The sequence below is a fragment of the Rhincodon typus genome, chromosome 32 (assembly GCF_021869965.1).
Source record: "Rhincodon typus isolate 14 chromosome 32, sRhiTyp1.1, whole genome shotgun sequence".
Classification (NCBI taxonomy): Eukaryota; Metazoa; Chordata; class Chondrichthyes; order Orectolobiformes; family Rhincodontidae; genus Rhincodon; species Rhincodon typus.
The window spans coordinates 34,483,536-34,505,933 of NC_063363.1; positions in this window are offsets into that span (position 1 = coordinate 34,483,536).

Sequence of the window (22,398 nt, forward strand, 5' to 3'; positions counted from 1 at the left end):
GTGGGACCGGGAGAGGACTCTTGTCCAAAGAAATGGGCACAGAGGCGAAGACGGTGGAAGAAGAGTTCAGCATCATGCCATGCCCAAAATTCGTTAAGGTGGGGATGCAGAGGGATAAAGCTGAGGCCTTTGCTGAGTACAGAGTGCTCAGCATTGGATAGTGGAAGGTTAGGAGGGATGGTGAATACCTGACAGGAGGTGGGGTTGGGGGAGGGGATGGATTCAGAGAGAAGGTGAGGAGAGGAATGTTCCAGAGGGCCATGGGTATTTTTGAGTTGTTGCATCTTGAGGGCCTTGATGCCTGAAAGGAAAAGAGAAAGTTTCTTGTTAGCACGACGAATGACCCAGAGGATGAAGTGGAACTGCGAAGTGGTGCAGCCCTGAGCCAGCACGTTGCGATGCTGTTGGAGAGAAAGGTTGAGAGTGGGTATGTGGCGCCGCATGGCACTGAGTGTGGATCACAGGACGCGGCGACAGCAGCTGTCTGTGGAACGTTGAACATCATGGAGATATCTGTGATCCTGGGAGGATTCAAAACATGAAGGATGAAACTTCGGTTGAAATCCACGTGGGGTGAGTCTGAGCCGGAGGCAGTCACTGAGGAATGTGATATGGCTGTGGAAACGAGTTTTAGCAAATACCTCGTCAAACACCAGGAGTGAGAGTGAAATTAAAGTCGGTGGGCAAGAAGAGAGATTGGAACAGAAATTCCGTCAGAGAGAGGAGCAAAACTTCATCAAGACGGGCATGCCTGGAAGAGATGTGGCAGCGAGATCCTCTCGCTATGAAGGCCAGCATGCCATTAGCTTTCCTCACTGCCTGCTGTACCAGCAGGCCAACCTTCAGCGACTGTTCCACCATGACAACCAGGTCTCATTGCACCTCACCTTTTCCTAAACTGCCACCATTCAGATAATAATCTGCTTTCCTGTTTTTGTGACCAAAGTGAATAATCTCACATTTACCCACATAATGTTGCACTTACCATGTATTTGCCGCTCAGCCAGTCTGTCCAAGTCACCCTGCAGTCTCTTACCATCCTCCTCACAGCACACACTGCCACTCAGCTTTGTGTCATCTGCAAATTTGTACTTATTGTATTCAATTCCTTCATCCAAATCGTTAATATATATTGTGAACAGCTGAAGTTCCAGCACTAAACCCTGTGGTACCCTACTCACCACTGCCTGTCACTCTGCAAAGGACCTGTTTATTCCTACTTTCTGCTTTCTGTCTGCCAACCAGTTCTCATCAATACATTACTTCTGATAACATGTGCTTTAATTTTTCCTTACTAATCTCTTGTGTGGAACTTTGTCAAAAGCCTTTTGAAGGTCCAGATACACAACAACTACTGATTCACCAAGCCACATTCTCAAAAAATTCCAGAAGACATGTCAAGCATGATTTCCCTTTTGAGAATTCATGCTGACTTGGAACGATCCTGTTATCACTTTCCACACCCTTAATGATTGACTCCAGCATTTTACCCACCACTGTTGTCAAGCCAACTGTCCTATAATTTCCCAATTTCTCCATCCCTCCTTTCTTTAAAGAGTGGAGTTACATTAGTGACCCTGCAGTCCATTGGAACTCTTCTAGAGTCTACAGAATGCTGGAAAATAACCACCAATGCATCTGTTATTTGTGGGGCCACTTCCTTAAGTAGTCCGAGGTGCAGAACATCAGGCCTTGGGGACTTATCATGTTTTGATCCTATCAATTTCCCCAATATCATTCCCTGACTAATAAAGATTTCCTTCAATTCCTCCTTCATGCTTGACCTTCTGTCCCCTAGCATTTCCTGAAGATTATTTGTATCCTCCTTAGTGAAGGAGATTCGTTGAGATCTGTATGTAATATGTGATGCTTTTGGCCTGTAAATCCAATACAAACTGTGTATTTTGTGATGACATTTAGCTCTGAATATTGTGATCAATTAGACACTGTGATGATTGCTAAGGAAGGAAACTCAATTGTAGGATTCTTGGCGCATGAGAAATTGGGTTGTGTTTACAGGCATCACTGTTGGAACAATTGTTCATGGACATTCTGTTCAGAGGAGAATCATCCAGTTTGCCTCCCCTTACTTCCTATACCTCAGTTACCTTCACATTGCTAGTGGTCACAGGGGCCATGTCATTATGATGTTGGGATTGTTCTATGTACCATGTTATGACTGATCCCTGGGAGACAGTCCCCAGTTTGTTCTGATCCCAGTGAGGAGCAATGAACTGCTTCATCTTTCTTAACCATACCCTCCCTTGATTGGTCACAAGAAGATTAATTTAAAAAGAATCCTTTTCCTCATGGACACCTTTCCCAAACCCAAATGTACTTACATTCAAAAGGAGCCAATTTAACCAGAGTTCCTTGAATTAAAGAAAGAGTAAATAGCTCTAAAATGTGAGAATGGATAATAATACACACAGATAAGAAATGAGAGACGAGTTCAAAAAGTCAAAAAAAAGAATCTATGAATCAGTCCTTGTCCTGTCCATGATGAGCGGTTATGAAACATTATATCCATTCAGGTGTATGGATGGGTGATTCTGTTAGCACTAACTTTGGCAGTTGAGCAGTTTGCCTCAGTTTCCTTAAGGGAGGACATTGAACCAATCACAAGAGTAACAAGTAATTCAGAGGTTGTAGAAAAGGAGGGACACAAACAACTTCCATCACTAGGGAAAAAGTATTGAGCAAATGTTTGGGATTAATTAGCCATTGGTACCTAATTGCCTATATCCTAGGCTCTTAAAAGAAGTAACAGCACAAATTATGGATGCATTGATTACAATATTCCAAAATTCTCTGGATTCTGGAAATGTTCCAATGGATTAGAAAAATGCTAATGTAACATCCTTATTCAAAAAGACGGGGAGGGGAGCAAAAAAAAACCCTATAGACAAGTTAGATTAACATCTGTTGTTGAGAGATTGTAATAACCTATTATTAAGGAAGTAGGAAGGGGGCATTTGGAAAGTTAAAATATAAACCACAGAGTCAGGGTGGTTTTATGAGGGATAAATTGTATTTGGCTAGATTTTGCTGGAGATCTTCAAAGATTTAACAAGCAAGGTGAATAATGGGGCTCCTCTAGATGCAGCATATCTGGACTTTCAGAAGGCATTTCATAGGTGCCGCACATATGTTTGATATACAAGGTAAGATTGTACGAGGCTAGAGGCTTGGATAGAGAATTGGCTAATCAACAGAGAGCAGAGTGTTGGATAAATGGGTCTTTGTTCTGGTTGGCAAGATGCAATTTGTGGATTGCCACAGGGTTCAGTCTTTGGGCCCCATTATTTTAAAATCTATGTTAATGACTTGGATGCGGGGATAACCAAATTTGCAGACAAACACTAAAATAGGTGGGAAAAAAGTTGCAATGAAAATGTAAGAAATTTACAAATGGATATGGACAGGTTCAGTGAAGGGACTAAATTTAGCAGATAGAGTTTAATGTGGATAAGTGTGAGGTGATCCATTTTGGTTGGAAAAATAAGAAGGCAACTCATTATCTAAATAGAGAGAAACTTCAAAATGCTTTGGTGCAGAGGGATCTGGGTGTCCTCATGTATGAATCACAGAAAACTGGTCTACAGGTACAGCAGGTAAGAAGGAAATCAAATAAAATTGCTAATAGAATGGATTATAAAAGCAGGGAAGTTTTGTTGCAACTATATGATGCATTAGTGAGATGACATCTGGAATACTGCATACAGTTTTCATCCCCTTCCTTGAGGAAGAATACAATTGTATTGGAGGCAGTTCAGAGAATTGGTTAGCACTGCTGCCTCACAGTACCAGGGACATGGGTTCAATTCCACCCTCAGATGACCGTCTTTGTGGAGTTTGCACATTCTCCCCATGTCTGCATGGGTTTCCTTAGGGTGTTCCGATTTCCTCCCACAGTCCAAAGATGTGCAGAGGTGGATTGCCCATGATGTGTGCAGAGCTATAGGATAGGGGGTGGGTCTGAGTGGGATGCACTTCAGACGGTCAGTGTGAACTTGATGGATTGAATGGCCTGCTTCCACAATGTAGGGATTCTATGAGAGAAGGTACATCAGATTAATTCCAGAGATGAAAGGCTTGTCTTATGAGGAGGGATTGAACAGTGTAGGCCTGTACTCACTAGAGGTTAGAAGGATGGGAGGAGATATGATTGAAGTATATAAGATGCCAAGGGGGGTTGACAGAATAGATGGATATTTTCCCATGGGCAATCTTGGATGAGAGAACATAGTTTTAGACTTTAGAATGGCAGATTTAAAATGGAAATAAGGAGAAATTACTTCTCTCAAAGGGTTATGAATTTATACCCCAGAGTGTAGTGGATGCTGGAACACTGAAGGAACTTAATGAAGAAGTGGACAGATTTTTAACTAGTAAAGGCTTAAAATGTTGTGGGGAAGCAGGAAATTGGAGTTGAGGCTGAGATGAAATCAGACCTGATCGAGTTAATTGGTGGAGTAGGCTTGAGGGACTGAATTAGCTCTTCTTGCTCTAAGTTCTTCTGTTCTTAACAATGGTTTTGCTGATGTGATTTGCTTTCAGCAATCAGACAGATTTTATTTCTTACTGCACAGGGGTTTTCAACTGTGTTATTTCACAGCATAATTTAACATACCTGAACTCAAACCTCAAACTCATTCTCTAACACACTAGCACTCTCACACATAGAGAACAGTGATTGCAGTTGTAATATCACATAAATGTGTCTTTCACCTGGAGCTGGCCTTCTTTCAAATCAAACCATGTTTGCAGTCTGGGGCAAAAGCCCACAGATAATGATTTCCTGCAAAGAGAGAGCAATCAGCTCTGCATTATCTCTGTAGCCATGGGAGATCATGGTTCAGTTTTTGAAAAACATCGCTCCCTTTGAAGTGTGCTGTCTGAAGTTGTTTTCACATTCTTTAACTCAGAAATAGTTCCACTCAGAGCCAGCTTCTTCCACACAGGGATTTCCAGAAATAATTGGTATGATTGATAGGTTTATCTTAATTAAAAGTACAAAAGGATATTGGATTAATTCGATATCTGATGCTGGGTCACAGTCTTGATCTTATTGAATGTTGAATGGGCTGCTGTAAACATCAATACCACTGAGCCCAAGAGAGTTAGTTTGCAAATGTATATTAGGACGTTTTATGACCAACCATGGAAAGCACTGTACATCAAGGCCTCTTTAAGAAAATTCTAGAATTAGCCTTTTTTGACGTTTCTGGGAAAAAGAAGCACTTTTTAATGGTTTTCAGTTTGGGGCAGTTCTGCAGAAATCTTTGAATGAAGATGGATGTATAAAGCAGTAATCCAGAGAAAGAAAGGAGATGTGTTTAGGATAGATTACCTTAAATAAAAGGATTCAATGATAGCTGCAGACCAGAAGTGTTTGGATAAAATCCTGAAGAGGTTATTCGCAATTGCGAGTGTTCAAACTCAGTTGTGCGTGAAAGCTCCAGGAAATGGCTAACAAATTTTCTCACCTGGGATTTCAAATGAAGTTCAATTTAACCTATTGAGGAGTTAGAGAATGGGATTCTCTTGTGTGAACACTGTACAAGTGCTTTTGGGTATTGTACAAGGGATGTTTGTCAGATATGCAAAAGGTTACTTCTGGGATCCCCAAGAGGGTGTTTTAGGATTAAATGGATTAAAGTTTTTTTTTTATACCTAAATACATTAACAAAATTGATTTTATCTTGATTTCGTTTCATTCATAAAATTCTATTTTATTGCTAAAAACATTGAGCTTCAGTGAGAGACCACCTTGTTAAACTGAGAACAAAACAAAAAAGGATCTATCAAGCCTGACTTCAGTCTGGGATCTGAGATGTCCACTACTAACATCAGCTGGGATCACAACATAAGCCTATCAGTTTCAACACTTTTCAAACAAAGGTCACATTTACACATCTCGCAATAGTCACAGCATAAAACTGGAATGTCAGTGTGCACAAATTGACTACTGGATATCCCACCTTATGTAAATTAATCTCCATGATGGCAATTGTGAAGTTATCATTTATTGTTGCAAAAAACCATTTGGTTCACTAATGTACCTCAGGGAAGAAATCTGCCGTCCTTACCTGGTCTGACCTACCTGTGACTGCAGACCACATCAATATGGTTGACTCTTATCGGTCCTCTGAAATGGCGTAGTAATCCATTCAGCTCAAAAGTAATTAATGATAGGTAACGAATGGCAAACCTTGCTAGTGATGCCCATATTCGATGAAAGAACAAAGGTTATAACAGAGACAGCACTTTAAAAATTGCTTGATTTGACCTCCTAAGTTTTATTTTTTTCCCTGCCTATTTTCTTTCATAGTTATCTTTCATTCCCTCATCTGATTTTCTAGAATTTCTCAGAATGCATAGAAAAGACCAATAAGCCCCTTGACTCGTGCAGTCCCCTCAGGCTCATTTCTCTATTCTTTGCCCACTCGCTTACATTTTTCTTTCTGGAATGCTAAATGAAATCCCTTTTAAAAGTTTTAAGAGATTCTATTAACTCAACAATTTCTGATCATCCAACTCTTCACATAACCTGATGGAACTTTGACTTTCAATGCTAAGAATATAAGGAAGGAAAGGATCAAAGAGCCATCATTCTGTTGGTTTGGCTTCAATGGGGTGGGGTCTGGTGAGGATCTCTGGCAGAATGGTGTGTTCCTAAGTGAATTTGGTGGAAATACATAAGTGGTCTCTTACAAAGGAGAAAGGGTCAGAATCTCTACGTTGCGCCGATCTCTTGATTTTGGGTTCGAGCCAAATACACACTGACTGATTGGTGAGTGCGATTCCTGTAACAATGCAGATCCAGCACCACTGACCCTAAACCAACTCCATTGGAAACATATGCAGAGGATCCAGGAGGAACTCAGCAGGCCTGACATCATTTGTAGAGCTAAACAGAGTTAATATTTCGCGTCCAGTACAACTCTCTTTCAGAGGAAGAGGTGCAACAAACTCGAAACATTAACTCCGTTCAGTTCCACAGATGCTGCCAGCCATGCTGAGTTTCTCCAGAATTCTCTGTGTTTGTGTCTGATTTCGAGTATCCACTTTATTTTGGATTTATTTAGCTGCACGGGGACCTAATGGGAAGAAACAACCTGTCAATGTGAATTTTTTTGTGTGCTGACAGCCAGCAGAAATCACTTCTAACTCAATATCCAAACCAAAGGAAATATTTACCTAATTGTACTCTCAGTACTACTGAACGCTGCATTTTGCAATGTATCGCTATGATTATCCCTGCTGTATCTGCTATTTTTCCAACCAATTAATTCAGACAAGATTCCGTTGCAGGCCACATGAAATTGGTTAATTTCTAGACTAATATCTTTATCCGGAACCTGTGTTTTTCCTTATCTATTTCTGATTAAGATTATCTTGAACTAGATCAATTGGACACGCAACACACCAACAAAGAAAACAGTGCTGGGGGGTTTCTTCACATTACATAGATATTACAACATAGGAATTGGTCCTTTGATCCAATCACCATATCCTTTGATTCTGTGATGAGAATTCTGGTCCCAGCTTCTGTCTCTAATATCTGAACCTTCCCATCACAATATTCAATGGTACTTTGTACAGTTAATTTTAAACTTAATTGTTGTTGTTTTCAGGTTGAATGTTTATTTGACTGATTTTAGTCTCCACGTTAAAGGAAGGTCAATTCATGTAAAGTAGAATTCGTGTAACTAGGGACAGGCAATAAATGCTGGCCAACCACCAATGCCCGCATCCCACAAATGAACAAACAAAAAACAAAAGATGCTTGAACTCAAACCTCCTGCTCCCTCGGTTCGGATACAGTTAACATCCCACCCACTCCTATCCCCCTTGTTGCAGCCCATCTTCGGACAGGTCATTAAGAACGTTTATCACTTTTCGGGTAAAGCTCTTCTAATACCTGTTTTATACTAACTTTTCAATGACTCCCCATTGTGGCCTCTGGTCCTGCTTTAAAAAAAAATTGTCTGTAGTTTGGGCACGATAGAGAAAGCAAAGTGTCTCATAGCCCTAGTCTGCTCTCAATAATTTAACCTGAAAATCTTTGTCTGCCAGAGGCCTGGGGGCCCCTGGTGGTCGTTTACTGGAACCTCACACAGTGAGACCCAGCCCTCAGCTCATTTACGATGAGTGCCAGGCATATTGCAGCTAAAATACACAGTGCAGGCCAGCGTGGCTTTACTTTGGCTGTACGAGTCGTAATAAGACAGATTGCTGTTGAAATCACATGCAGTTCGCCCTCCCAATTTTAATAGAATTTTTTTTCAAAGTCAGCCTAAATTTCATTCATGTGCATTTGGTATCAGTTCAAGAATTTCAAAGGAAGAAAGGCTTGGGTTTATATAATGACCAGATGTCCCAAAACACTTTGCAGCCAATGAAGTGCTTTTTGAAGTGTAGAAACTGTTATAATGTAAAAAATGCAACAGGCAATTTATGCACAACAAACTCCCACAAATGGCGATATGATAATGACCAGATAATCTAATTTAGGTTGACTGAGGAGAAAATATTGCCCAGGATACTGGACTCCCCTGTTGTGCTTCAAGATTGTTCCACAAGATCTTTTACATTTACATGAGCTGGTGAATGGGTCTCAGTTTAATATTTTCTCAGGGAGACAGTACCTCTGACAGTCTGGCATTCCCTCAATACTGCTGCGCAATATCACCTTTAATATCAGTAGCAGGATGGGACTTCAACCTAACCTTAAACCTAGCCTTGCGATGTAGCGGAAGGACGCAACTAGCCTGTCCCATACCCTTGCTCTTGTTAATCGCTTTAATCATTATTACTCACAGCCCTCACAGGACCCTACAGTTCATAGTCCAATTGTTTCTTAATATTTCGCAATTACCTCAGCCCATGTGCTGCTAAAACCCTGATCCACCCCTTTTCCATCTTCAGACAGGGCCACTCTTGTGCCACCCTGGATAACCTTATCTTCCGTAAACATTGACTTTATCCAGATTCTATGCCACAACTTATCCTCATTTCCCATCACCTGCATCTGTTCTGACATACACTTGTGTCTGGTTCCTCAACGTAAAATTCTTAACCTCAGGTTCAAGTCTATCCTCACAGGGTAGACTATTAATTCAGAGACCCAGGTAATGTTCTGGGGACCTGGGTTTGAATCCCACCATGGCAAATGGTGGAATTTGAATTCAATAATAATCTGGAATTAAGCATCTAATGGTGACCATGAAACCATTGCTGATTGTCGGGAAAGACCCATCTGGTTCGCTAATGTCCTTCAAGGAAGGAAATCTGCCATCCTCACCTGATCTGGCCTACATGTAACTCCATACCTACAGCAATGTGGTTGACTCTTAACTGCCCTCTGGGCAATTAGGGATGGGCAAAGGTGCTGACCTAGCCAGCAATGCCCACATTCCATTAATGAATAAAAAAAAATTCTGTCATCTTCTTCACCTCTAAAACTCACTCGGAAGTTCTTCCATCTCATGTTGTGCACTTTTCCCTTGGTTGTTGTGCTTTCAGACATCAGGACCCCAAGTGACAGGCTCCTAAATCTTTCTGTTCCTCCACCTCATTTTGGATACTCCTTACCTCTTTGACCAAGACACACTTCCCAACATCCACTTCCTATGCCTCTGTGATACATTTTCAGACATTTGTTGTTGAATAAATTTCTCTGTAGTATCTTTTCTAATCATATCCTTTCATATTTTCTTCTCTTCACTTCTCCTGTGACCAACTTCTTTTTGGCCTATCACATCCCCTTTGTACCAATCTTTCTATCTTTATTTCATTATCATTCTGCATTATTTGTCAATCTGTTTGATATGAATTCAGAAATACTATTTGGTATAATCTGTTTGGTATGAATTCAGAAAATCAGAATTCAGAAATAACTAAGAATTATTAACCAAAGAAATTCATAAAGCAAATTTAATTTATGTACATAAGGGGCCAATGTTCAATTTGAAAGCAGCCAGGCTCACAACAGTGTGCCTGTTCAGAGTGATTTAATATCAGTGAGTGTTATTTATAGATCTGAAGAATTTTTATTGAGAATGCAGACCCTACCAATCGTCAAGAGTCGGTGCAGTACTGTTGAAATTTGCAAGTGACTCTAACTGGAAACTGACTGTGTTCATTTGTAAATAATACAGTCAGAACTACTGGTCACATATCTTAAAGGCTGATGCTAACTGCATTTACTAGCCTGGTACATCTCTGAATATGAAATAAGTTCATGATGGAATTCAAAACAACTCTCTTCTGTTAATAGATTTCACTCTCTTGCCTGTTTTCCCACCTGTCCTTCAGTACAATCACTCAAGTTGTCTTTTAAACTTGCTCCCCTCTCATTACTGACAATTTATTCCGTAGTTCTGATACGCCTCGATCCATAAATTGCGCCTGCTTTCCTTTCTTCCTTTTACCTTGAGATAATTTAAATGTACCTCCTGACCATTGGATCGCTTGCTATTCACTGGAGTTTGGAAGAGTTAAAGGCAACTTTCATAAAACTTAGGAGATCCTGAAAGGTCTGGATCGGGTGGATGTGGAGAGGGAGTTTCCTCTTGTGGGAGAATCAAGAGCAAGGGGTCATTGTTTAGAAATAAGGAGTTGCACATTTAAAACAGAGATTAGGAGAATTTTTCGCTCACAGGGGATTGTGAGTCTTTGGTATATTTTTCCTCTAAAGGTAATGGAAGCAAAGTCTGTGAATATTTGTTCGGCAGAGGGAAATAGATAGATTCTTGACAAGCATGAAGATGAAAGGTTACCAATGGCTGGTAGGAATATGAACTAATCAGATCAGGCCTGGTCTTATTCAATAGCAGAATAGACTCAAGTGACTGGGAGGCCTTATTCCTGCTCCCAATTCATGCATTCACCAGTATGTAATAATCAAATGCTGGAATCACCTCCTTCATAGATGCTGCCTGGCGTGCTGTTTGTCAGAATGTTTTGCCCAGTTTTGCTTACCTAATTGTGGGAATGTTATTGAGCAGATACAGGAATGATCAGAGAAAAAGAGGCTGTGGAATGCAGAATCTGAGAAAGCAGCCATCTGTGGAGAGAAATCAGCGTTAATGTTTTGGGTCCAGCGACCTTTCCTCAGACCTAGACCCGAAGCGTTAACGCTGATTTCTCTCCACAGATGCTGCCAGACCTGCTGAATTGTCTCGGCAATTTCTGTTTTTGTTTCTGATTTACAGCATCCTCAGCTATTTCAGTTTTTACATGTTGGAATCCATTTGGTCAGACCTTTACTATAACCTGAAAACTCAATCAGGAGGATGGCTGCTTTCTCAGATCCTGCATTCCATAGTCTCTTTTTCTCTGATCATTCCTATATCTGCTCAAAAACCTTCCCACAATTAGTTGAGAAAAACTGGGCAAAACGTTCTGACAAACAGCAGGCCAGGCAGCATCTACAGAGGAGATGAAACATACTTAATATATAAGGAAAACATGAGAGGTCGATCCAGTTTTAAACAAGCACAGAGGCAGAAGAATGGGGAGAAACAATGTTGAAGTCACAAGGCTGTAAAGTGGTTACTCAAAGGAAGTGATTTTGTGCCTGAAACTTACATTGACCTTCGTCGGGATAGCGTAGGAGAGGACAAAGGTCAGGATGAAATTGGAATGGAAAATTAAAACATCAAGTAATTGTAAATTTTGGGCCACATTTGAAGATCAAAAAGACATATTCTGCAAAGCAGTAGTTCAATCTACATTTGGTCTCCTGAGTCTGGAGGAGACCACATGAGCAAGTGCAGCACAAGCATGGTGTCACCTTGAGACATGGACAGTCAGAAGGGAAGTGGTTGAGGAGAAAGTGTTACATCTTCCACAACTAGTTACATGAGCTTCTACAAACCTCTGACAGCACCAGAGCTTACCGTTTCTCCCCACCCTCTGTAAACTCGGTGTCCGTCTTTATAGATTTGTTTCATTGAGGGTGCTGTGTAGTTATAGGTTGGTTTTACATTTTGTTCCTAAATTGGAACAATTGTTCTGTAATAATTAATTTTACAAAGGCTGGATTGGGATTTTTGACCAGTCTCCATAAAATGACCAGGGCTGAATTTATTTTGAATGATTTGTTTATGGGATGAGGGTAGCTGTTTATTAGTGCTTGAGCTGAGTGCCTTGCTAGGAAGATCTGGCATGGAAGGGTTTAAACCCATTAGCCTAAATCTCTGGATTGCTAATTCAATGGCATTACCACAATGCCACCAGTTCCCCTGTGAATGTGGCTATATGGGCAAAGACCTCCATTCCTCTGGATCCTAGTGAACACATTAAGGAGGACAAAGCTGAAACACAGCTCTGTTTGCCAGATTATGTTACAGGTATTTCCTTTATAACATGATAGTTGCGTTTTTGTGTGACCACCCGCTATAGAAAATCAGCAGAGAAAATCGCATTAGAGGGAAATTGCTTGAGAAAATCACAGTACCTGTATTGCAGAAAGTTCGCATTATCCAAACAGTGTCTACAATTCGTCAATCGCGTTACAGCCAATTCGGGTTAATAAAACACACATTATAGCAGAAATATCCCTGTAGTCCCAGGTGAGACAAAACCCTCTCATGGACTATTCAGTAATTTCATCCAAACATCAAAACGAATGGGTGGAACAGTGGCTCAATGGTTGGAAATACAGCCTCATGGTGCTATGGACCCAGGTTCAATCCCATCCCTGAGCAACTGTCTGTGTGCAGTTTGCACATTCACCCTGTGTCTGTGTGAGTTCCCTTTTGGTGCTCCGGTTTCCTCCTACAGTCCAAAGATGTGCAGGTTGAGTGGATTGGCCATACTAAATTGCCCATTATATTCAGGGATGTGTAGGTTAGGTGGATTAGACATGAGAAATGCAGGGTTACAGGGATGGGGTGGGTCTGGATGGAATGTTGTTCTAGGGTCACCATGGACCTGATGGGCTGAATAGACTGCTTCCACACTCTAGTGATTCTATATTAACCAAACCTGTTACAAATAGCATATTGAGCAATGTATGTGTCACGGGGACGGGTGTCCAGTCAGGAGAAACATCATATTTGATCAATCTGATGGCTCATCTCAGTCAATTCATCCAGCGATTACTGGAATATTCCCAAGTCTGGAGTTAGAGCAAAAAAAAAATTTTCTCATTTTACTTATTTCTCGGTCATTGTCGCTGTTTTACATTTGAGCAACAAAGTTCCAGAATGCCACAGAAACATCCGCCTACTTACAGCAGCCTCTCCAGCACAACCTCTGCATGATTTCCAAAGACCACATGTTGGCTCTGGCTGAACGCAAGGCTGTTTCTCAGAATCTGTTCTCATATCCAGTGTCAGACTCACACTAGGGATCCAGCCAAATCCTGACTACATCGATGATATTCTTCTACAAATGAATAATACTGACGTCGAATATTACTGCTCTAAACTTAGACAGTGATTGTTCTCTGAGCTCTGACCTTTTCCAGATCAACTCCAGTAATAACACAGGCTCTTATTAAGGTAATAATACTGAAACCAGGCTCACACTCCAATAATTACAGTACTCCAGCAGTAATACTTAGAGAAAGGTAGTTTTGTTTTGATCTTTCATGGTTTGGGAGCAATGTTAACAAGGCCAAAATTTGTTGTAGGCATATAAAGAAGGAGCAGATAAGGTCATTTTGCCCCCTTAAGTTTGCTCCACCATGAAATATGATCATGGCTGATCTGATTGTAACCTCAAATCAACTTTCATGCCTCACTCTGATACACTTTTGAATAATAAAAATATATCTGCCTCTGCTTTAAATTTATTGATGGACTCTGTTCAACCACCTCTGCAGGAAGAGAGTTCCAAAGGTTGAATACTCTCTAAGTGGAAGAAAACTGCTTCGCCTTTGTTTCAAGTGGTCACTCCTGACTGTTAAACAGGTCCTTAAAGTGAAACAACTTCTCCACATCCAACACGTTAAGCCCCCTCAGGATCTTATAATTTCCAAACAAGTTATTTATATTCTTCTACAGTCCGGTGGATGTAAATCAAGCCTGTCTAACTTGTCCCCATAAGGCTTAACATTTTTTTTTAATTGCTCACAGAATGTGAATATCACCAGCATTTATTGCTCATCCTTAATTTCCAGAGGGCACTTAAGAATCACCTACCTTGCTGTCACATGTAGTCCAAACCAGGAAGGATGACAAATTTCCTTCCCTGAAGGACATTAAAGAACCAGATGAGTATATGCCAGTTGATAGTGGTTACATGGTCACAATTAGACTAGCTTTTTAATTCCAGATTTCTATTGAATTCAAATTTCACCAACTGCCATGATGGGATTTGAACTCACGGCCTCAGTACATTAGCTTGTGGTTGCTGCATTACTAGTCCAATGACGTTATCACTATGCCATCACCTCTCACTGCTCTGTCATAGCTGGTGACAAGCCATTTTCTTGAACTATTACATTCCAACTGGTATAAGTACAGTCACAGTGTTGTTAGGAATACAACATTGGCAGTGATTTTGACAGATGTACTAAACTGCGGTCTCCTTGTATAAAATTGGAATTCTTTCCAATGTTCATCTCTCAATAAAGATCACAAAAAAACAGATTATTCAGTCATCACCACATTAACATCTTGGAATCTTGTCATACTCAGAGTCACAGTTATAGTTCCAGCAATATAGCATTCACTAATCTTCAAATTATTTCAAATTATGACTGATTGACACATTCTTTGGGAAGCCCTTAAATGTGCTATATAATGGAAGTCCTCTTCTCTATTTAGAATTAAGATGTTTGAAAACAAAAAGTTAAGTAGATGCTGGACAACTATTTTGCGTAGAACATTGTATGGCACTGTGGTTGAACATTCCTTCTTCATAATTGGTGGAGTATTCATGATGATGGATGTACAGTGGATTGAACACGAATATTTCACATCTGAGAGTGACTTAAAATTCAGACCAGGCTCTGACAGGATGAAAACCTCTTCAAGAATTTCAAATGAAAAGTGCTTGGTCAGTCTCAGTCCAGTCCGTGTTGGGTAGAGGCCAATGGCACAAAGGTTCTCTGCACTTAGTGGTACTGATAACGTTATTCCAACAGGCCAACATGGGATTATTGCGGGAAATGGCAGATATGTTATTTTGCCATTTTTGGTGGTGTTCATCTGAAATTAGAGCTGTGGGAGTTTAGAGGGAACCTTGGGCTGTTGCGTACTTGGCCTGAGTACATGAAACTGAAAGAACATAATAGGACATAGAACACAGAAGAGTACAACACAGTACAGGCCCTTCGGCCCACGATGTTGTGCTGACCTATTATCCTACTAAGGTCAACCTACCCTGCAGACCCTACATTTTACTATCCTCCATGTGCCTATCCAAGATTTGCTTAAAAGTCTCTAAAGTATCTGACTCCACTACCACTGCCGGCAGCGCATTCCACACGCCCACCACTCTCTGTGTGAAGAACCTACCTCTGACATCTCCCCTATACCATCCTCCAATCACCTTAGAGTTATGCCCCCTCGTAATAGTCATTTCTGCACTGGAAAAAAGTCTCTGACTATCCACTCTATCTTTGTCTCTCATCATCTTGTAAATCTCTATCAAGTCACCTCTCATTCTTCTTCGCTCCCTCAACCTTTCCTCATAAGACCTGTCCTCCATTCCAGGCAGCATCCTGGTGAATCTCCTCTGCACCCTCTCTAAAACTTCCACATCTTTCTTGTAATGAGGTGACCAGAACTGAACACAATATTCCAAGTATGGTCTAACCAGAGTATTATAGAGCTCAAGCATAACCTCACGGCTCTTAAACTCAAATCCCCTGCCAATGAAAGCCGAGAAAGAGATCCATCCTAACACGAGTATCCCTGACCTTGATAAAAAGGACTGAAATACCAAAGATGAGTGGCAGGTTGTTTTTCCATTCAGACACAAAGGCTGCTTTCTCATTTTCTCTTTTCTTGTGTACAATTATTTTGCCCATATCCATGAGTTTGGGTTGAAGGCAGAGTGATAGAAGAGAAGGTAAGGTCAAGAATTGTCTTCAGACTTGGGTTTCTTTATATATTAAGACTAAATACTGCAATACATGGTATACATTAAATAAATACACACACCAGGCTCTAATCTTACTGTTACATTATTGAAAGGCTATTTCATAGACAACTCTGCCTAATGCTAGTTAGTCTACTTACATGCTCCTTTGTATATGTTTCTGATATTGACATGGTGAAACTTCAAGCTTCTGCTGTCTTCCTTCTTAACATCAGTCACGCTGTGCTATTTATACCCAGTGGGGAGCAGCTCCAGCATATCATCTGAACGTTGCTCCAGGATCCCAAACACACAACCCAGTGAGGTGAATCCAGTGATTTTAGCTTGTTTTTAAAAACTACAACATTGAAGAAAAATATTCAATAACGGGGTTTTCATGCAAAACAAAATTTGGTAAATTATATAAGTGACCGCTGCAAACAGTAACAATTGAAATCAAACTGCACATGATTTGAAAGGTCTCATTTAGCTTCCTTCTATGCTTGAATATTTAACTCAGGAAACAGTTTACAAAATATTAACATTCTGAAGGGTTCTCACTGCTGGTTTCTCTTTTTGAAGCGTGGGCCAATGCTGGCATTGCTTTATTTTAAATATAAAAGTAACCCCAAGAACTGTAACTCACTGTTGCTCTGACTCTAGAATTAGGAGAAATTTTTGGCTGCGTGTGGAGAACAGCTATCCTTAAATCATGGAAAATAAATGAATTTGATAGAACCAGAATGGTACAAATTAGCCAAAAACGAAACAATGAAAATGGGGGAAATGAGAATGTGGAATTCTTTGGACTAATGAATGCTGGCCCAGCCCTTCCAGGCATTCACAACAGATAACAACCTGGCAGTTTGAGTGTAGTGTAAAATTACGACAGAAAAGACCAACATTAAATATACAACATTAGCAGTTTTAATTATAAACAACAGAACACAAAAATTGGGTGGCTTTTCTATCAAAACAATATTCCCTGAATAACATTACAGTTAATTGTCTCTGTGGCCCTGTGGAGACCTACAGTAAAAGAGGAGGGGGAGAGTAAGAACAGCAGGAACAACACACAGTGCCTTCTGATGTATTATGTTTGATTGTCAATATGCCAGGATATCTTTAAGAAACATGCTCATGATAAAATTACTGATTATTGCATGTGGTATGGCGGTACAAAGATCTCATACAGCCTCCTGCATTTCCACAGCATCGATGGAGGATCTTACTGATATCTGAAGATCAGTGAACTCAGTAATACAGAGGATCAATTTTAACTGTTGACCAAAAGCACTACCGTTTGGATATGAACAGTACAACATCAGGACCTCTAGATGCTAAGCCAGCAGAGAAGTTAATTGAAACAGAGAATGTAAGGAGTGGAGACTAAAGTTAGCAATGACTCAGATTATTCATGTGGAGTTCAATTGCTGTTTTTAGCATCACAGAAATCATTACAAAATACCTTTCTGTTATACTATGTAGTTTTATTGAGCAGGGGGCTTATGGTTTTGCCTTGGTTTGCTAGTTGTTCAAGTGACATCGAGTTTCCATTTCCATCTATAAGAGTTTTCTCTGGCTTTCATTAAGACAGCAGCTAAGAATATGTATTAGTGGTGTCAGCTGGAGTAATGGAGGCCAGTGAATCTCACATTATCAATGTAGGATCTTGCACTTTTGCAATAAAAACAGAACATCCTGGTGGTACTTAGAAAGTGGGGCAGAATTTTTGGAGAAAGAGACAAAGTTAATGGCTCAGCACTTCCAGTCTCCAGATAGATGGAGGTCCTGGGCCATTAACCTTGATGCAGATCTGAACCTCTCTGAATTCCTGCCACAGTGGCACTGGTCTAGGGCAAGGATAGTTGTTTTTTTTTAATTCATTCATGGGATTTGGGCATTGCTGGCTGGCCAGCATTTATTGCCCATCCCTAGTTGCCCTTGAGAATGTGGTGGTGAGCTGCCTTCTTGAACCACTACAGATCCCCTGCTGTGGGTTGACCCTCAATGCCCTTAGGGAGGGATTTCTAGGATTTTGACCCAGAAACACTGAAGGAACAACAATATATTTTGGGGGCGACACGTTGGCTCAGTGGTTAACACTGCTGCCCCACAGCGTCAGGAACCCGGGTTCGACTTCACCCTCGGGCGACTGTCTGTGTGGAGTTTCCACATTCTCTCCATGTCTGCGTGGGCTTCCTCTGAGTGCTCCAGTTTCCTCCCACAGTCCAAAGATGTGCAGGTTAGTTGGATTGGCCATGTTAAATTGCCTGTAGTGTTCAGGGATGTGTAGATTAGGTGGGTTATAGGGGGATGGGTCTGGGTGGGTTGCTCTGAGGGTTGGTGTGGACTTGTTGGGCCAAAGGGCCTGTTTCCACATGGTAGGGATTCCATGATTCTATACATTTCCAAGTCAAGATGATGAGTTGCTTGTACAGGAACTTGTAGGCAGCGGTGTTCCCACATATTGCTGCCCTTGTCCTTCCAGACAGAATTGGTTGTGGGTTTGGAAGATGCTGTCTGAGGATCTTTGGTGAATTCCTGCAGTGTATCTTGTAGATAGTACACACTGCTGCTACTGAGCATCAGTGATGGAGGGAGTGAATGTTTGTGGATGTGGTGCCAATCAAGCGGGCTGCTTTGTCCTGCAAAATGTCAAGCTTCTTGAGTGTTGTTGGGGCTGCACCCATCCAGGCAAGTGGGGAGTATTCCATCACACTCCTGCCTTGTGCCTTGTCGATGGTGGACAGGCTTTGGGAGTCAGGAGATGAGTTACTTGCCACTGTACTTGTAGCCTCTGACCTGCAGGCATATTAGCTTGCAGAGAAGTGAGGACACCAGATCCACATTGGAAAGAAGAACTGAGCATTTTATTAAATAGAGTAATGAACAAGAAAGGAAGTCAAAATTCTCGAGAAGCATAATACATCAAGTGGTGGACAAATTGAAAACTGTTTATGAATAAATAGGAAGTTTCCACTGGTCAGAGCATTTAGTATAGGAGTTGGGACGTCTTACTGTGGCTGTACAGGACACTGGTGAGGACACTTTTAGAATACTGTGTACAATTCTGATCACCCTGCTATAGGAAGGATGTTGTTAAACTAGAAACGGTACAGAAGAAATTTGCAAGGATTTTGCTGGGACTAGAGGGTTTGAGTAATAAGGAATGGCTGGATAGGCTGGGGCATATCTCCGTGGAGAGGTGACCTTACAAAGCTTTATAAAATCATGAGGGACATAGAAATAATGAATAGCCAAGGTCTTTTTCCAAGGGTAAGGTAGTCCAAAACTAGAGGGCATGGATTTAAAGTGAGAAGGGAAAGTGGTAAAAGGGACCTGAGGGACAACTTTTTCACATAATTGGTGTTGTGTATATAGAACGAACTTCCAGAAGAAGTGGTAGAGGCAGGTACAATCACAACATTTAAAAGACATTTGGACAGGTGCATCAGTGAGAAGGGTTTAGAGGCATATGGGCCAAATGCTGGTAAACGAGACAAGTTTAGTTTAGGAAACTTGGTTGGAATGGATGAGTGAATCGAAGGGTCTCTTTCCATGCTGTATGACTCTATGACTAACTCAGTCACCCTGAAAGCTGGCATCTATAAGATAAACTCTGGCATTCTGTGCTCTCCGGAATGCTGCCTCTGTCCCTGCCACATCTCAGGGTCCTCACCTTCATCATCCTCCTCAAAGGATTCCGTTCCTTCTTGCATCTCTCTCTCCTCCAACACATCAGCCCTTTTGCTGACTTAAATGGTGAAGAGCACAGGCGCCATTATGATGTGGAACAGCTTGCGTGTGGGTTGTACTGCATAGCACTGCCTGACCACTCCAGACATCAGAACCTAATCTTCACTACCATATATTCTGTTCCGTTATAGTCCTGGTTAGGAGGATGAGAAACTTTTCTCTGTGACATTCTGAGGAACTCTTAGAGGTGACATGAGTAAGATTTGGAGGGGATACCCCTTGTATGGGCCAAGGGCCTTGCAAAGAGGCTGGCACCTATGAGGGCTCCAGTATGAATGAAGCATACCAGCTCCTTGGATATCTGGAGTGTGCCTGCAAAATCTAGCAGCTGTCTTCTAAAATGTGAAGAATATTAACGGAAAGGACTTCTTTCTCTTCACTAATACAGTTTGTGGGTGATAGGGTGCTCTCGATGCAAAGTGAGTACTATCAGGAAGCCAACTGAGAATCCGATTGCCCTCTCTGCTTGACTGGTTATGTCAAGTGGGAAAGATATAAATAGGTGTGCTCTGACAAACAACGTATCAGTGAAATCCTGGAAGAACGTATGGGTAGAGGAGTGTGAAATGACATAGAGGTCCCAGTTGATCTCAGAGATTATCCAATTGCTTAAAGAATTAAAGGTAGCTGTATCCTTCAGAGCAACCAGAAAGGGATTACCACTCAAATATTTCAGACTACAGATCCTTATCCAATAGCTGACAAAGGTGGAACACAGAGACTCAGGTCATCCTTAGTAGCAACATAGTAAGAGGAATAGGCCATTCAGGCCATCAAGCCTGTTCTACCATTCAATGAGATCATACCTGATCTGTGGCCTAACTCCATGGGCCTTTTGCCCATTTCTTTTGATACCTATGCTTAACAAAAGTTTATCTGTCTTAGATTTAAAATTAATAACTGATCCAGCAACAACAGCCATTTGTGGAAGAGAGTTCCAAACCTCTACCACCCTTTGTGTGTAGAGTGCTTCCTAAAGTCTCTCCTGAGTGGTCTGGCCCAAGTTTTATCTTATGCCCCTTAGTACTAGAACTTCAAACTGGTGGATATATTTTTATTGACTTGTGGGATGTGGGCGTCAGTGTCTGGGCCAACATTTATTGCCCATCACTTGTTGCCCTTGAGAAGGCTGTGGTGAGCTACCTTCTTGAACTGCTGCAATCCATGTGCCGTAGGTAGACCCACAATGCCCTGAGGGAGGGAGGTCCAGGGCTTTGACCAAGTAACAGCAACATATTTCCAAGTCAGGGTGATGAGTGGCATGGAAAGGAACTTGCAGGGAGTGGTGTTCCCATGTATCCACTCCCCTAGTAATTCTAGACGGAAATGGTCACGGGTTTTGGAGGTGTTGCTAAGGATCTTTGGTGAATTACTGCAGTGTATCTTGTCTCAAGATCCATGGTGAATTTCTGCAATGCATCTTGCAGATAGAACAGACTGCTGCTTCTGAGTATTACTAGTGGAAGGAGTTGATATTTGTGGATTTGTTGCCAATCCACCAGGTTGTTTTGCCCTGGATGGTGTCAAACTTTTGAGTTTTGTTAAAGCTGTACCCATCCAGGCAGCTGGACAGCATTCTATCACAGTCCAGATTTGGGTCTTGTAGTTGATATATAGTCTTTGGGGAGTCAGGAGGTGAGTTACGTGCCACAGTCTTCCTAGACTCTGACCTGCTCTTGTGGCCATTGCTTTTATATGATGATTCCAGTTGATTTTCTGGTCAATGGTAAACCCCAAGATGTTTATATTGGGGAATTCAATGAGGTGACACCACTGAATGTGAAGGGATGTTGGTTAGATTTTCACTTATTGGTGATGGTTATAGCCTGGCATTTGTGTGGCGCGAATACCACAGAAAGTGGTCGAGGTCAAAACATTGAATATTTTGAAGAAGGAGTTAGATGTACCTCTTAGTGTTAAAGGGATCAAAGGGTATGGGGAGAAATCAGGAGCCGGGTACAGAGCTGGATGATCAGCCATGATCATATTAAATGATAGAACAGGCTCAAAGAGCCATGTGACCTACTCCTGTTCCAATTTTCTATATCTCGAGAATCAAATTGTGACAGAAAGGGACTGAAGAGTGCAGCAGAAATTAGATCCAAAATAATTAATAATGGTAAAAAAAATCAAAGCTAAAGCTCTTTCTCTGAACACACGCAGCATTTGTAACAAGATAGATGAGTTGATGGCACTAATAGAAATTAATGAATATGGCTTAGAAACAACTACAGAGACATGACTACAGGGCGACCAAGACTGGGAGCTCGATAATCAAAGGGTATTCAAAAAGCAGGTAGGGTATCCTGGTTAATAAAAGATGATATTAGTGTCATTGTAAATGGTGAGAAAGATGTAACATGTCATGAGGTGGAATCAGTTTGAAGGGAAATAAGTAAATAGTATGAGATAGAATTCATAGATGGGCTTCATCTATGGGCCCTTGAATAATTATTTCACTTTAGGACAAAGTATCAATCAGAAAATAATGGAGGTGTGTAAAAAAAGAGCACTACAATTTGCATGTTAACTGAACAAGTAAGACAGGCAAATGTAAAGTGTATCAGGGATTGCTACTTAGAGTAATACCTTGCA